Source organism: Anabrus simplex, chromosome 1 (assembly GCF_040414725.1).
Source record: "Anabrus simplex isolate iqAnaSimp1 chromosome 1, ASM4041472v1, whole genome shotgun sequence".
Lineage (NCBI taxonomy): Eukaryota > Metazoa > Arthropoda > Insecta > Orthoptera > Tettigoniidae > Anabrus > Anabrus simplex.
This window is the reverse complement of record NC_090265.1, coordinates 1253405414-1253419515: the sequence shown is the minus strand read 5'-3', so window position 1 is coordinate 1253419515 and position 14102 is coordinate 1253405414. Positions and strand designations below refer to the sequence as shown.

The window sequence follows — 14102 nt, the reverse complement described above, 5'->3', positions numbered from 1 at the left end:
AATCTGTTTTACGACCGGTTGCCCTTCCTAACGCTGAAAGACCGGGATTTAGCCAGTTACCCTTCCTGATACAACAACTCTAGGATTTATTTTTTAGACTGCACTTGACTAGAAATAGCCACACGAAATTATTATATAGAAAGAGAATTGCTGGGCGGATGACAGCTGACGCAAGAATGCGGCACGGTGCTCTGTAGTTTAAAGATGGCGGATGACAGCTGACGAAATTGCCCCGCATGAGGGCAGCACGGTGCTCTGTTCATTAAAAGATGGCGCATGACAGCTAACGAAATTGCCCCGCATGAGGGCAGCACGGTGCTCTGTTCATTAAAGATGGTGGATGACAGCTAACGAAATTGCCCCGCATGAGGGCAGCACGGTGCTCTGTTCATTAAAGATGGTGGATGACAGGTAACGAAATTGCCCGCATGAGAGCAGCATAGTGCTCTGTTGGTTAAATATGGAGGGTGACAGCTGTCAAAAGAGCATGTGGCTTTGTTTCCAAACAAGAGCACGTGGAATTTGCCGCCATAACAAAGAGGGCAGCACTGTACTCTGTTGCTTAAAGATGGCGGATGATGGCTGTCAAAAAAAGCGCGTGGGTTTGTTTCCAAACAAGAGCATGTAGAATTTGCCGCCACCACATAGAGGGTAGCACTGTGCTCAAAGATGGCTGCTGTCAAAAAGCATTTTTCAAATTATCCGCCACCACATTTCAAAGGTATCTAGCTAAAGATGGCAGCACGGTGCTCTCTTGATTAAAGATGGCGGATGATAGCTAACAGAACTTTTCAAATTACCCGCTACTACATGTTTAAGGTAGTAGCTATAAAGAGGGCAGCACGGTGTTCTGTGGATTAAAGATGGCGGATGACAGCTTATGAAATTGCCCGCATGATAGCAGCACGGTGCTCTGTTGATTAAAGATGGCGGATGACAGCTGTCAAAAAAGCACGTGGCTTTGTTTCCAAACAAGAGCACGTGGAATTTGCTGCCACCACATTTCAAAGGTATCTAGCTAAAGAGGGCAGCACTGTGCTCTGTTGATTAAAGATGGCGGATGACGGTTGTCAAAAAAGCGCGTGAGTTTGTTTCCAAACAAGAGCATGTAGAATTTGCCGCCACCACATAGACGGCAGCACGGTGCTCTCTTGATTAAAGATGGCTGCTGTCATGTGGAATTGCCTGCCACCACATTTCAAAGGTATCTAGCTAAAGAGGGCAGCACGGTGCTCAAAGATGGCTGCTGTCAAAAAGCATTTTTCAAATTATCCGCCACCACATTTCAAAGGTAAGTAGCTAAAGAGGGCAGCACTGTGCTCTGTTGATTAAAGATGGCGGATGACAGCTGTCAAAAAAGCACGTGGATTTGTTTCCAAAAAAGAGTACGTAGAATTTGCCGCCACCACAAAGAGGGCAGCACTGTGCTCAAAGATGGCTGCTGTCACGTGGAATTGTCTGCCACCACAGGTATCTAGCTAAAGAGGGCAGCACTGAGGTTTGCGATGCAAGATGGCTGCTGTCAAAAAGCATTTTTCAAATTATCCGCCACCACATTTCAAAGTTAAGTAGCTAAAGAGGGCAGCACTGTGCTCTATAGATTAAAGATGGCGGATGTCAGCTGCACGTGGAAGGTAAGTAGCTAAAGAGGGCAGCACTGTGCTCTATAGATTAAAGATGGCGGATGACAGCTGCACGTGGATTTGTTTATCTCGAGCTAGTGAGGTTAAGTTGGTAGCACTAAGGTTTAGGTCCACCAAGATGGCAGCACTGCCGATGACAGGTGACGAATTTTACATCTACTACGATAAAGAGGGCAGCACAGTGCTCTGTGGTTTAAAGATGGCGGATGACAGCTGTCAAAAAAGCACGTGGCTGTCAAAAAGCACGTGGCTTTGTTTACCACGCGCTAGTTAGGTTAAGTTGGTACTACTGAGGTTTAGGCCCGTCAAGATGGCAGTACTGAGGTTAGCGATGCGTTGTTGTCTGTCAAAAAGCACGTGGCTGTCAAAAAAACACGTGGCTTTGTTTATCTCGCGCTTGTCAGGTTAAGTTGGCACTACTGAGGTTTAGGCCCGTCAAGATGGCAGTACTGAGGTTAGCGATGCGTTGTTGTCGATGACAGCTGTCAAAAAGCACGTGGCTTTGTTTACAAATTCAAATTTCCCGCGGGTGTTCGAGGAGACCTCTGGGAGGCCTCTGGCTGTGGTGGTGGTGGAGGAGGCCTCTGGGAGGCCTCTGGCTTTGGTGGTGGTGGAGGAGGCCTCTGGGAGACCGGTGGTGGTGGTGGCCGCAGAACTGTCCAATTATACTACTTATATTGATCAGAGTTTCGGCTTTTCATCACAATGCAACTTATTTCATGAGTTTGCCGCTCTGTCCTTACGTGCTTACCAACAGTTTCTTTGTGACTGAAAACAAACAACACGCTGTTTAACAACAAGAAAGATGGATTGGTTGACAATGGGTAGTTTGAGTCAAAAAAGGAAAACAAAGATAGCACTACTAAGAAACGTAAGCCGTCAGAAGAAGAGCAGTTTATAAATTTGGAAGCTGTTTCTACTGGTAATGGTATATAAAGTTTCTTTGTGATTGAAAACAAACAACATGCTGTTTAAGTACAAGAAAGATTGACCACTGGTTGACGTCCGGCTCCATAGCTAAATGGTTAGCGTGCTGGCCTTTGGTCACAGGGATCCCGGGTTCGATTCCCGGCAGGGTCGGGAATTTCTCTGGCACGGGAGCTGGGTGTATGTGTCGTCTTCATCATCATTTCATCCTCATCATGACGCGCAGGTCGCCTACGGGTGTCAAATCAAAAGACCTGCGTCTGGCGAGCCGAACTTGTCCTCGGGCACTCCCGGCACTAAAAGCCATAGGCTCAACGCCATTCCATTTCATTGGTTGACAATGGGTAGTTTGAGTCAAACAAGGAAAATCTTTAAACGAAGATAGTGATACTAAGAAAAGCAAGCCGTCAGAAGAACAGTTTATAAATTTGGAAGTTGTCTGTACTGGTAATGATTTGGAGGTTTGGACTCTAGCTCAGTGGGGTGAATTTAAAGCTGGCTTCACACGTACCATATCTGAAGTACTTATTTGATTATTGTATGAATGAAGGACCTATACTAAATGAATGGATAGTTGCTATAGTAGCCCCTATGTATAAAGGACTGGGTAATAGACATAAAGTTACAGGCCAGTCAATTTGACGTGCATTGCATGTAAGCTTTGGGAAACCATTCTTTCTGATTATATTAGACATGCTTACGAAATTAATAACTGGTTCGATACAAGGCAGTACGGGTTTAGGAAAGGTTATTCCACTGAAGCTCAACTTGTAGGATTCCATCAATATATAGCAGATATCCTGTATTCTGGAGGCCAAATGGACTGTATTGCGATTGACCTATCTAAGGCAAAAATGAGTGCAATTGGACTAGAAAAAAGAGTGACTGAATGGGTGGCTGTATTCTTAGAAAATAGAACTCAGAGAATTAGAGCAGGCGAAGCTTTATGTGACCCTGTAATAATTAAAAGGTAAATTCCTCAAGGCAATAATATTGGACCTTTATGTTTTCTTATATATATATATCAATGATATGTGTAAAGAAGTGGAATCAGAGATAAGGCTGTTTGCAGACTGATGTTATTCTGTACAGAGTAATAAATAAGTTAAAAGATTGTGAGCAATTGCAAAATGACCTTGATAATGTTGTGAGATGGACAGTAGGCAATGGTGTGATGATAAACGGGGTTAAAAGTCAGGTTGTAAGTTTCACAAATCGGAAAAGTCCTCTCTGTTTTAATTACTGCGTTGATGGGTGGAAAGTTCGTTTTGGAGATCACTGTAAGTACCTAGGTGTTAATATAAGGAAAGATCTTCATTGAGGTGATCACATAAACATAATTTTTAATAAAGGGTACAGATCTCTGCACATGGTTATGAGGGTATTTACGGATTGTAGTAAGGATGTAAAGGAGAGGACATATAAGTCTCTGGTAAGACCCCAACTAGAGTATGGTTCCAATGTATGGGACCCTTACCAGGATTACTTGATTCAAGAACTGGAAAAAATCCAAAGAAAAGCAGCTCGACTTGTTCTGGGTGATTTCCGACAAAAGAGTAGCCTTACAAGAATGTTGCAAAGTTTGAGCTGGGAAGGATTGGGAGAAAGGAGGCGAGCTGCTCGATTAAGTGGTATGTTCCGCGCTGTCAGTGAATAGATGGCGTGGAATGACATCAGTAGACGAATATGTTTGAGTGATGTCTTTAAAAGTAGGAAAGATCACAATAAGAAGATAAAGCTGGAATTCAAGAGGACGAATTGTGGCAAATGTTCATTTATAGGAAGGGGAGATAGGGATTGGAATAATTTACCAAGGGAGATGTTCAATACATTTCCAATTTCTTTGCGGTCATTTAAGAAAATGCTACGAAAACACAGATCGGGAATCTGTCACCTGGGCGACTGCCCTAATTGCAGATCGGTAGTGATTGATCACCCGGTATATGCGCTTCAACGTGCAACAAACGTTAGCAGGGTGTTGGAACACATTCCACAGTGCTTGTAATTCATTAAAGAAATACAAGGTAGCAGCACATGATCGGAATCAAATTCTATTATGATACTACATTGGTACTGCCGGGGCAGCTTCTGTGCCACATGGTTTCGCGCGACCGACGACTAGAGTCAGTTTCCACAATTAATGTATTTTTTCATTTCTCAATGATTAGTGTGTATGTTGTGTTTCATAAATGTACACTGACTGACAGAGCAAATGCAACACCAAGAAGGAGTGGTCAGAACTTTATGCCAATTGCAGGGTAGACTGACGTCACTGAGGTATGCTCATGATGTGAAATGCGCCGCTGTGCTGCGCACGTAGCGAACGATAAATGGGACACGGCGTTGGCGAATGGCCCACTTCGTACCGTGATTTCTCAGCCGACAGTCATTGTAGAACGTGTTGTCGTGTGCCACAGGACACGTGTATAGCTAAGAATGCCAGGCCGCCGTCAACGGAGGCATTTCCAGCAGACAGACGACTTTACGAGGGGTATTGTGATCGGGCTGAGAAGGGCAGGTTGGTCGCTTCGTCAAATCGCAGCCGATACCCATAGGGATGTGTCCACGGTGCAGCGCCTGTGGCGAAGATGGTTGGCGCAGGGACATGTGGCACGTGCGAGGGGTCCAGGCGCAGCCCGAGTGACGTCAGCATGCGAGGATCGGCGCATCCGCCGCCAAGCGGTGGCAGCCCCGCACGCCACGTCAACAGCCATTCTTCAGCATGTGCAAGACACCCTGGCTGTTCCAATATCGACCAGAACAATTTCCCGTCGATTGGTTGAAGGAGGCCTGCACTCCCGGCGTCCGCTCAGAAGACTACCATTGACTCCACAGCATAGACGTGCACGCCTGGCATGGTGCCGGGCTAGAGCGACTTGGATGAGGGAATGGCGGAACGTCGTGTTCTCCGATGAGTCACGCTTCTGTTCTGTCAGTGATAGTCACCGCAGACGAGTGTGGCGTCGGCGTGGAGAAAGGTCAAATCCGGCAGTAACTGTGGAGCGCCCTACCGCTAGACAACGCGGCATCATGGTTTGGGGCGCTATTGCGTATGATTCCACGTCACCTCTAGTGCGTATTCAAGGCACGTTAAATGCCCACCGCTACGTGCAGCATGTGCTGCAGCCGGTGGCACTCCCGTGCCTTCAGGGGCTGCCCAATGCTCTGTTTCAGCAGGATAATGCCCGCCCACACACTGCTCGCATCTCCCAACAGGCTCTACGAGGTGTACAGATGCTTCCTTGGCCAGCGTACTCTCCGGATCTCTCACCAATCGAACACGTGTGGGATCTCATTGGACGCCGTTTGCAAACTCTGCCCCAGCCTCGTACGGACGACCAACTGTGGCAAATAGTTGACAGAGAATGGAGAACCATCCCTCAGGACACCATCCGCACTCTTATTGACTCTGTACCTCGACGTGTTTCTGCGTGCATCGCCGCTCGCGGTGGTCCTACATCCTACTGAGTCGATGCCGTGCGCATTGTGTAACCTGCATATCGGTTTGAAATAAACATCAATTATTCGTCCGTGCCGTCTCTGTTTTTTCCCCAACTTTCATCCCTTTCGAACCACTCCTTCTTGGTGTTGCATTTGCTCTGTCAGTCAGTGTATCATGGTGTGCGAATACGTAACTTTTCATGTTTTTAATATGCATTGTGAACATGTAAAAATTAAAAGTAGAAAAAATGTTTTTAAAATGTATTTACAAAAATGATTAGTTTTGCTCCAATTTTGAAAATGCATGCATAGCTCAAACTCTGCTAACTCCAAAATAGGTTTGTGACTGTAAGTAAGGTTATCAGTTATTTTTGTATAAAAATGTAAAAACGCACTAACATACTCAGTTCACAGTGTAATATCTAACTTCACCTGCTCAGTCTTCAACGTGTAAAATTGCTACACAGAGCGCTTACAAGTTTGCTATCCATTACATTTATTGAGCTTTTATTTGTAGTTAATCACAAGTTCACTCGTGTTTGAGTTTCCCACTCCCCACAGATTTTATTTACGACTGTAATACTTACTAACACACACTCATCACACACCAGCGCGTCGAATTCCTGGTCCCCAACACGGCTTCTCACAGCACAGTGTCGCTCCAGGACAGTTCACAGTAGCATGCCTCGTTGAACTTTGCGTAGCCGTCTGACGGACTCACTTCCGATGATGACTCCTCACGGACTCGCGACCGTTTCGTACTGCGAACTTTCTCCCGCGATTGACGCAGTCAAGACTGATTCAATTGAAAGTAACTCCTGACTGCTATGCGCCAATTGCACTCTTTGTAATGGTCCGCAGAAGAGTCTAGTAGTTCCCAATTCTAAATCATTCTGGGTGTCTCACCCATTGTTTATCAGTTTCCGGCTTATTTCAGAAGCTTTCCTATCGCAAGCCTAAACAATTCGCCGCCATTGTTTTGCTCGCTGCTGACTTTGTACACATTGTCACCTCTGTGTCGGGAGATAATGGGTTCGAACTCCACTGTCAGCAGCCCTGGAGGTAGTTTTTCGTGGTCTCCCATTTTTATAACAGGAAATGCTCGAGTTGTACCTTAATTAAGGCCACGCCCACTTCCGTCCCGCCCCTAGCCCTTTCCTATTCCATCGTCGCCATAAGATCTATCTGTATTGTGCGACGTAAAGCAACTTGTAAAAAAAAAAAAAAAAAAAAAAATCCTCTATGTCGACATTATTATCGCTCGCTGATGTTATTGCGGACCGCCGCTCAGCCTTTATTGGCGCAATAGTATTTTCGAATAACTGCTCGAGTTAGGAGGAAAATACTTATGATGTTCCATTTCGGGTAGAAATCGAAAAGTGGACTTGGTGAACTCTATTTTTAAAAAGACTAAGAGTTCAGGCAGCGTATTCACTTTTAATGGCCCTGGAAGTATATATATTTTCAACTGTTCTGCTCTCCTGGTAAGCTAACATCCAGTAGCTTTCTAATGGAGAAAGGAATACCGTACTGAAATCGGTTGAGTGGTTCCCGAGATTACTCTCTACATGTAAAGAAACTCACAAAATTTCTCACTTTTTAATATTAGCATCGATTATTAGATATACCCTATCCTCAACAGCACGTTTGATACATTTCCAAGTTCTTTGAAGTGATTAAAGAGAAGACTAAGTAAAAAGTAGATAGGGGAATCTATCAGCTAGGCGGCAACCCTAAATGCAGATCAATGATAACTGACACGAAATTACATTTTCGTTTATTATGAGACCAAGTTGTTTCACTGAACTTACTCCTTTTACCAGAATATCCTGGAATTTAAGTATTGTAACTTCGGGAAAGAGAGTACAGTACGTATATGGAATATTATTAAAAATAGTGTTACTGAAAAATTTCAGGGGAGTTCAATCAATCAATCAATCAATCAATCAATCAATCAATCAATCAATCAATCAATACTGATCTGCATTTAGGGCAGTCGCCCAGGTGGCAGATTCCCTATCTGTTGTTTTCCTAGCCTTTTATGAAATGATTTCAAAGAAATGGGAAATTTATTGAACATCTCCCTTGATAAGTTATTCCAATCCCTAACTCCCCTTCCTATAAATGAGTATTTGCCCCAATTTGTCCTCTTGAATTCCAACTTTATCTTCATATTCTATCTTTATCTTCATATGTATGTTGTTATGTATTCTACCACCTCCACCTACAGAGGGGGCGAGGGTGGATTGTTCATCCTCTTTTAGTCACCTCTTACGGCAGAGGATACCGAGGTTGTTATGTATTCTACCACCTCCATCTACAGAGGGGGCGGGGGTGGATCGATCATCCTCTTTTAGTAACCTTTTACGATAACCGGGGTTACCCTTGATATATTCTCTCTCTCTCTCTCTCTCTCTCTCTCTCTCCTACCCTTGGAAGTAGCGTTCACTGGGCGTGAGACCCTTAAGCAACACAGTATAGCGAAATATGTCTGTAACGTTACTCTGTGCTATCGTTAACACCAGCTGTAGGCTATCACAAGCAGCGACCAATCATCGTTATTTCATGTTTAATAAGTATACACAGAATCTAAGGGGTATCCGCGAACAAGGTGGAGGGACAGTACGATTCAGGACACATTTCATTTATGAAATTTCGATACATTCTTTCTCTCGATATCCACCGTATTCATATGATCTTACAACCTTCAGTCAGAGAATTAATTGTGGTATTTAACTCTGAACACGATGCGTCACCGTTCTGTATGTGCCTATGTTACTTTGTTATAGCCCATAGCTGTTTGTTTTACGTCACACCGATATGGACAAGTTTCGTGGTGACGCTGGGATAGGACAGGGTTAGGATTAGGATTAGGAAGGAAGCGACGGTGGCCTTAATTAACCCTCAACTAGTATTATATATTTTTGTAACGTAACTGTTATCATGGTGTATGTGACACCCCAAATATTTACTGTTACCATCTTCCCAATGTAAGGAAGGTCCGACAGATACTACGAGACAGAGAAGTTCAGTCATGGACGAAGCTGCCGCACAAAGGAAAGGGCGTTGGACTCTTCCAGGAATACACGCCAGGGAACAAATGGATAAGAGATCACCGAGGCTTATCCTGTGCGGAATGGAGAGAGGCCATCAAGATGCCAGCTAATGCGTGCGCCGTTCGCTCCGTGCCGGGAAGGTCCCAGGACAACACCCTCAGTCGGCGTTGCCACAGAGAGCACGAACCTCTTGCCCATGTCCTGGGAGCCTGCCCTCACGGGGAGGTATTGAGAAATTCCCGCCAACATACAATTCGAAACATGATCGCGACCTCGCTGAGGGATCACGGTTTCACGGTGCACGAAGAGGTTTCTGGCCTAGCTACCGGCGGGAGTAATAGGCGTATTGACATGATAGTCTTTCAATCAGCTAGCAAGCAAGGACTAATCTTAGATCCCACGATACGCTTCGAGTCGCACGTTGGCCAGGCCGAACAGGTGAACGCCAGCCAACCGTGAACTACTGTAAGGACTTATATCACCTAGACAATATTTCCGTCATGGACTCATGATCGGAGCTCGAGACACAATCTTTGGTAGTAAAACTAGGTCTTTCTGCTGACCATTTTGTGGCAATATCACCCAAAACATTTACACAACTCGTGGTATCGTGGTGGTGGATTCGTGTTCAAGGATAAAATGACAAGATTGTCAGTCCTCCGAAACATTAATAATAATAATAATAATAATAATAATAATAACAATAATAACAATGGAAGCATAGCCATTTAGAATAGAGCAATCAAGTAATTTACGCAAGAATTGCAAATTAAGGGGACATTAATTTATGTCTTCTGAAAATAATAATAATAATAATAATAATAATAATAATAATAATAATAATAATAATAATACAGGTACCGGCATGCTACTATTTTTATGTTAACTATAAATTCTGTAGGACCCCGAGAGGAGAGGGTGTGGTCTTGGAAATGTTTGGTATCTGTCTCACTGTCTCACACACGTATTATACCATTGAATGTTAATATTAGTATTAATACTTATTATTATTATTATTATTATTATTATTATTATTATTATTATTATTATTATTATTATTATTATTATTTTTTTTTTTGCTAGGGGCTTTACGTCGCACCGACACAGATAGGTCTTATGGCGACGATGGGATAGGAAAGGCCTAGGAGTTGGAAGGAAGCGGCCGTGGCCTTAATTAAGGTACAGCCCCAGCATTTGCCTGGTGTGAAAATGGGAAACCACGGAAAACCATTTTCAGGGCTGCCGATAGTGGGATTATTATTATTATTATGAAACACCTGAGAATAGAAATATTGCCAAAATAAAGACAAGGTATTAATATAACTTCCTGTGGATTAGAAAATAATAATTGAATTTGGATGGTCAATATTATACAAGTTTTTTTGTTTAGTAAAGAATAAGAAGAATAAAAATAAAAATGAAAATGGAATCTGCCACCTGGGCAACTGCCCTAAATGCAGATCAATAGTGATTGAAGAATAAAGTGATATACAGCCTGCAGACATTGTCTTCAAGATCTCTGGCAGCACATACCGGAAGAAATCAGGTAACTTATGCAAGAACTACAAATTAAGGGGAAATTAATTTACGTCTTCTTAAAATGTTTGAATTTCTCCTGGATCCCATCTAAATAATATTCTACAGGCTTCTTTCAAGTAATTGAATGTATACCTACATAAAGTAAATATAACAGAACTTTAACAGAAATGAGCACATTTATGAAAAGCAATCACAGTACAATCGTTATAAACTACATATCCTTGTTTCATCGGATTTATTATTAATTAGCTTTGTAAAATATATTAAAAAACCTGTATATCACATGTTATCCATAAATCCTTTTGTGTCTACAAAAATTCTACTAGTTATTATAAACATCGACCAAAGCGAGTTCGACTAAACAGATCTAAAATATTACTGAATCGCATTTCCTTTCATTCTCTTGCACTGCTATGTTTTCTGGAGTGATGTGGTACTGTTTCAGCCAGGCAGGTTCTTAGTTAATAATTGATTCAGTACTAATTTTATCACTTATTTGTACTGTTTTATCATTTATAGTTTTGAGCTGTACACAAACTGTCAGTTTACTATGTTAATATAGCTTTCCTATTGCTGGTTTGTTTTTCGTCCTGAACAACTGGAATTCTTCATTTTGTTTCCGTAATGTGAACTAGAGCTCTGAAAATTCATCTAATAACGAAAAGTCAGATGTCGTCCTGATATGGCGAATCGGTTGGAGTGATATAATGTCCCTATACTTCGTACAGTTCTTGTGCCCCATCTCCATCGATATGAGGTCACGGATACTTTCCTTATTATACGTCTTTTCATAATCCTCATGTTTCTCATTTGATGAATGTAAATCACTCTTTAAATTTCTTCTAATTTGCTTCGTTATGTCTTTGGGTACCACATTTTTGGTTATGATATCGGCTTTTTTATGAATAAACCGCAGATCTTTTATAACTTCTACCATCTGCTCACGGTCGTCTTGAAACTGTTGTTCCGCATCTTTATGAAAACGTCTGGAAATCAACAAAGCTTCATGCCATTTAAGATATTGTTTATTTGTTTGTTTCATTTTACTTTCAATGTTTGATATTTTTCTCTGTACATCCATAATAGACATTTCCTTAAGTTCAATGAGCTGCGTCAGCTGTGTTTCCCTATCTCCGAACTCGTCAAGCTCCTGACTTCTTCTCGCCAATTCCGTCTGCTGGACTATCGTATGGTCTCGTATACTACCACAACTATCCTGTAACTTACTCTCTACCAGAAGTATTTTTTCCTCGAGTCTTTCCATGGATATTTTGCTTCTGGCGAGTAGCTGTTTCTCTTTCTCCAATTCTGTTATGACGAAAGTTTTTTCTCGGTTAATTTTACACACCGAGTTGTCAGGCTTTGTTTCTTGCAACACCACGTCACAGTCATCATCACTCGATTCACAGTTATAATCACTCCCATCTCGTGGTGATATCTTAGAATTAGCACGCATAAGCATTTTGCGGTCCGCTATTAAGTTTTTTAAATTTTCAATCTCCTTAGAATATTCTTTCAATAAGATATCTCGAGGATCCTCATTGATTACTGGAGTATTTCTTATTTCCTTAGCTCGACTAGCGTATCTTAGTGTCGAAATAATTTCTTCGTAATTATAGCTAGCAGGCCCTATGTTTGCGATCATGATTGTTTTGGAATTTCCTCCTAGTGAATCTTGTAATAACCTTGTAAGTTTCGATTCACGGTAAGGAATGTGTGTACATCGATTATCTGTCAATGCTGCTATTACTTTTCCCAAAGTACACAACGATAAATTGATGTTAGTCGCCTCTCTGAGCCTATCACCTGATGATCCCGTTTTAGCCTGTCTCTCGCTACCTGCAAGATCAATGAGATAGAGTTTTGCTAATCGAACGTTTCTACCAAGACTCCTATGGTCACAACGCATTTCTATTGTAATGATGAAGATAGCGTGTGATCTGGAGCTTCGATCGTTCAAGTTCGTAGAGCTAACACTTCTGTTTTTATTCCCTTTTATCATTATAGTTTTAACTTCCTTGGCATTCTTACATACAAATGAAGGCAAATCTTCAATATATACACCAATTCCAGGTGCTTCCCTGAGGTCATAAGATGTATCTCGAATGGGGTTCAATAAATCCCATATTTCTTCCTGATATATCTCAAGATAGGAAGCGCGAACGAGACAATCTGTTTCTTCGGAGCATGGCAAATCATCAAATATTTGCTCTACTGATCTTGGTATAATACCTTTTTCATCTGTAGTAACATCACAGCCATCCATAGTAAAAGTTTTTCCTGTTCCCGTTTGGCCGTATGCGAATATTGATCCGTTATATCCACAAAGAACATATTCTACTAAAGGATTCACTGAGGAATTATATAGCTCTTCTTGAGTTGCAGAAGGACCATAAACACCATCAAACTGAAATGATTTTTTCATACCTTTCAAGCTAATAACATCCACAGTATTCGTATCAGAATGTACTTCGACAATATTTGTATAGCCCATAGATATCTCCTTGTCGTTCATAGGTCGACATCGGACGATAACTTTAACTGCTTCACTGTGAGCTCTTGGATCTAGTTTAAGTCCAGAAGAAGTCATAATGTTAAACGTGATGATTTTTGCCTTCAAAACATGTGTACACGAAATTCAGTCTAACTTTTCATTTATTGTAAACTGATGAGATCATTAGCAAATAAATATATACTTATAAAAAATGTACTGTACCTGACACTGCTGTGTTCATATCAACAGTACCATCACACTACCAGATGGTGACAAAAGCTGAATAACACAAGCATAGAGGAAATAATTAGGGATAGAACCAGTTGTCTACGAGATTGTACAGCCTATGCACGAGTTATAAAAGTTCAGTGTAGCCAAAATAAGTTGTTCAAAGTTTTGTCACAAACGGCGCTTCCTCCTCTTTTCTTGAAGTCACCATGGTGTTGAATTTGTACTAGGTAGAATCGGTAAAAGATTAAGAGAGTCGAATCCCATCCTAATTATTTTATTGATATATTTATTTATCGTATGATATATATCGTATGATATGTATATAGTTTCAGGATAAATGTGCGTAGTCACAAGTCCGTACAATACTACAACTCTAGGTCTAGTATTTTGATCCAATCAACTGCGTCATCCGATGTGCGGTGAATGTCCATTAGCGTTCCTTTGAAAGCTCGAATTGGGCAGTCAGCAACAATGTGGTGGATTGGCTGAGAAGGGGCATCACAATCACAATCTGCAGAGCTAGTTCAACCCCATTTATACAATAGATAACCACATCTGCATTGTCCAGTTCTTATCCGATTGATGATTCTCCACTGTCGCCTCGGAAGATCAAATCCTTGTACGCGTTTAGACGGATTCTCAACTAGATGTTTGTTGACTACTGAAGACTGATCCCATTGGGCTTTCCATGAACTGTTAACATTAAAAGAGGTACTTTCAAGATATGTTGCTGTACGCCAGGGTGGTTTCCTTGATTTCAGTCGTTGATGT

General features: G+C 41.9%; 1 pseudogene; it reads right to left on the bottom strand.

The window, feature by feature from the left end:
• Positions 1–11237: 11237 nt before the first annotated feature.
• Positions 11238–13196, bottom strand: LOC136858617 (kinesin-like protein KIF3B pseudogene; annotated as a pseudogene).
• Positions 13197–14102: the final 906 nt, after the last annotated feature.